This window comes from Harmonia axyridis, chromosome 6 (genome assembly GCF_914767665.1).
Source record: "Harmonia axyridis chromosome 6, icHarAxyr1.1, whole genome shotgun sequence".
NCBI classification, from domain to species: Eukaryota; Metazoa; Arthropoda; class Insecta; order Coleoptera; family Coccinellidae; genus Harmonia; species Harmonia axyridis.
The window spans coordinates 34,331,591-34,335,409 of record NC_059506.1 but is presented as its reverse complement, the minus strand read 5'-3'; the positions used below and the strand labels follow the sequence as shown (position 1 = coordinate 34,335,409).

General features: G+C 32.6%; 1 non-coding gene across 1 annotated transcript; it reads left to right on the top strand.

Annotated features, from left to right (window-relative positions):
- The first annotated feature begins 2,406 nt into the window (after positions 1-2,406).
- Trnar-acg lies at positions 2,407-2,479 on the top strand. Its single transcript has one exon. It is a non-coding gene; the product is annotated as a tRNA-Arg (tRNA).
- The last annotated feature ends 1,340 nt before the right edge of the window (positions 2,480-3,819 follow it).

Below are 3,819 nucleotides of genomic sequence, written 5' to 3'. Positions count from 1 at the left end.
ATCTTGTGATTTAACACCGCTAGACTTCTTTCTGTGGGGCTATGTAAAGTCCTTGGTCTATGCGGATAAGCCACAAACCCTTGACCATTTGAAAGACAACATTCGCCGTGTTATTGCCGATATACGGCCACAAATGTTGGAAAAAGTCAACGAAAATCGGACGTCCAGATTGGACTACATGCGAGACAGCCGTGGCGGTCATATGCCAGAAATCATATTTCAAATGTAATGCCACAAGATTATCTTGCGGATAAATAAAATTCATATCAATCGAATAATCCATCGTTGTTTTATTGCAATTTAAAGTTCTATAGCTCTAAAAAAAACACCCTTTATTAGTCGATTTGTGTCTGCAACATAAAGTTATTCTTTATTAAATAAATTCACAGGGTAAACATTGAAAAATTGTGAATTTCATGGGTTATTGACTCTAACGAAGCTCAAACTGCATACGCATATTCCTTTTGATCTCATTCTCTCACGAATCTCACCATTTCATTGACCTAAATAGACAACACTTTTTCAAATATTAAAATAGGAACAGAACTATTTACATGATGAAGAGAGATGAAGTCGTTATATTTTTTTTTTGTCGTCTTAGAGATGCTATGTTGGTATAACTAGGCAATTAAACTCTGTTTGCTTGGAACCATATTGTTCACGCCATCTGTTCTAAGAGAACATATGTTTGAGTTTTTTTCCACTGCTGTAGGTCTGTATATATTATGTAGATGAGAATATGTGAGTTCTTGATTGGATAAATGCAACGAATGCAAGCTCTAGGTGTTTACGAGGCTAATAAGGGATATTCTAAAACGATAGATTATTGTTGTCCCTTCATTATAAGTTTTCAACTTCATAATAACATATACAGTTCCAAAGGAACAATTTGCTCCAATATTTTCCATTCCTCCAAGTCTTCAAAATGATTTGAATAAACTTAGGATCTTGCAAGTAAATAGGAACAAAAGATCGGAATCTACAGCATGTCCCGAAAGTCAACTGCTATTCGTTCACCATGACTGCAGAATCAAAAAATTACCTTCATTGTGTTTATGCACCGTAGGCCAAAAAGATTTCGTTTTAGTTTTACTGGGTGTAAACGTTCGTTTGAAAAACGAAAAAGATACAATAATCAAGTTCTAATAAGATTTAAAACAACAGTAGATAATGTTCACAAAAAATGCACAAAATGTCATCCATTACTTCTGATGCTCACTTCTGAGCTTCTAATTATCGAGAAATTGAAGTTGACTTGTTCTAAATTTTGTCTTATGGTAAGCTATGCCTCATCAGATCTCTCCATCAAAGTTTCTCTGTCATTAATCATGGTACAATAGTTGTTCCATGTAGGTACTTCCAAAGATAATAATCCAGACGTGACAGATCTGGTGAGCGAGGTGGCCATGGAATAGATTCATCTCATTATTCTCAATTTCTATTGTAACGTTTTTCTGTAATTGTGGTTTCAAACCTGTAGCAAATTAGAGCTGCTTATTAAAAAAAGCACCCAATGTTTTAGCAATTGAACATTAACACCCTGTATATCCGAAACGGAGCCTTCTTTGCCTATAGTTTATTAGAAAAACTAGGGTTATTGTTCGATTTTGAATCCATAATTATCGTCTGGTGTTTTACTTTCGGGATATCCTGTATAATAGCCATAATTTTTTGCTTGTATGACTGTACTATTTCCTAATAATTGATGGAAATGAATAGGAAAAGTATCAATATATCAATATACATGACCACCCTATATACTAACGTAGAGAAGTGATTTAATTAGATAATATCAAGAAAAACGTCTCATAAGCATTGAATTTTGAGTTTTTACAAATTTTATCTCAAGGCATATCGTTTTCTCAAGATATCCAGCTGAAATGTGGTGAAGATGTGACAATTCAATGTGTACATCATATTCTGATGAACATCTACAGGGTGATACATTTTTGCAATAATGTCTCCTATTCATCTACGAGAACTATTTTGTGATGCCACACTGGTAGTTTGAAAAATACCGAAAAGAACTTAAATTTCATTACAGAACTTTCTCGAGAAAAATAATGTAAATCAGTTCTCTCTAAGTAGTCTAAAAAATTTTCATGTAAATATACTACTGAGAACTATTTTGTGATGCCACACTGGTAGTTTGAAAAATACCGAAAAGAACTTAAATTTCATTACAGAACTTTCTCGAGAAAAATAATGTAAATCAGTTCTCTCTAAGTAGTCTAAAAAATTTTCATGTAAATATACTACTGACTGGCATATAATCCATTCAATTTGATCGAAATAGTTAAATCGTCAATTTCAATTTAATTCAATTACTGCAAATTGATAGCAAATTTTAACAAATCAAGAATTAAGAAACGATTCAAGTACTAATCTTACATTCTTATGCTACAAGGTCCTGTGGCGCAACGGATAACGCGTCTGACTACGGATCAGAAGATTCCAGGTTCGAATCCTGGCAGGATCGTAAATTTTTTGATGGGTTTTTTTTAAGATCAGCAAATTCCTCTACTGAACCGAACAAAATTCATAACACTTTAATTTTTCTTTGTGAAATTACGTTTTCTACAAGAAAAACCATACTTCGCATATAAAAATACATTGTGATCCGAAACAAACTTTCGGTGAATTCGCAACGCTTGTAGAAAGCACTTATATGTCACTTCCCAATGAGTACGGTCTCCTTTTTAATGTTCTTTGTGATATGTAGTTCCTCTCAGTCGTAAAACTTATTTCACATCCAGCATTCATGGAAAACTTGAAAAGAATAAGTGTTCCATACGTTAACGATGATATAAATCTCTCTTTCTCGACTTTTATAAATACCTTTTCAGGATCAGGACAAGAAGTGACTTAGGTCAAACGCTAGGGGTTTGTTTCTTAAGAAATTGTAAATCCGGAAACCATATAAAACATTCTGGGGTTACAAAAATTATTCTAACATTATGGGTTCTCTAGGATTTTCATTATTGGCTTATGTGCTTTTCAGTTGGCATAGACTGATCTCGAAAGTATTTTTAGCGATGTTTAAGACTTCCAGATCGTGGCCAGTGTGGAGATTGAGTGGAAGGATCAGATGTTACAGGGTGCGTCCAAAAAGTAAGTAGTTATCGCTTAAAATGTGAATATTTCCAGGTCATTGAAATATACATGAATATACATAGTTGTATATTTTCATATAATCTTAAAATGTACAGTTTTTTACAGAATTCTTGCTTTGTAAGTCTGAATTTTATTTTTAGTAAATTATTATCTGCAGGGTGATATTTTTTCTGGAACAGAGTGCAGGATTTTTGTGCAACACTGATGGTAGTTTAGAATAATATGAAAAGAAACTTTAAAACAGTAAGGCACTTTTTGGTACTTTGGTTAATTTATAGAATAAATGTAATGTTCATCTTTAACCTTCAGGCACTGAAGGTTATAAAAATGGTACAGAGTATTTTCATGAATTCAGATTCAAAAAAGATTATAGACAAACTAACAAGAATATAAACTTTTAATGAAAAAGGAGAAAACCTCAGGATTTCAGGTATTATTTAAACGCGTTGAATATTTTGGAAAAATATTCCATGAATGAACAAAGAACTATGGAATTTCAAAATATAATCAACCCGTACAAACAATACCTAAATCTTAGACATTTACATAACAGTCACAAATGATTTTTCCTTCTTTACCAAATTTTATAGTCCTTTTTTGCTTTGTTCATTACATTTTTTGTACCTTAACTGATATGAATACCTTATACCACTTGCAGAACTTTCAGTGTCTGAAGATAAACTTGAACTATGTCGAAACACACAC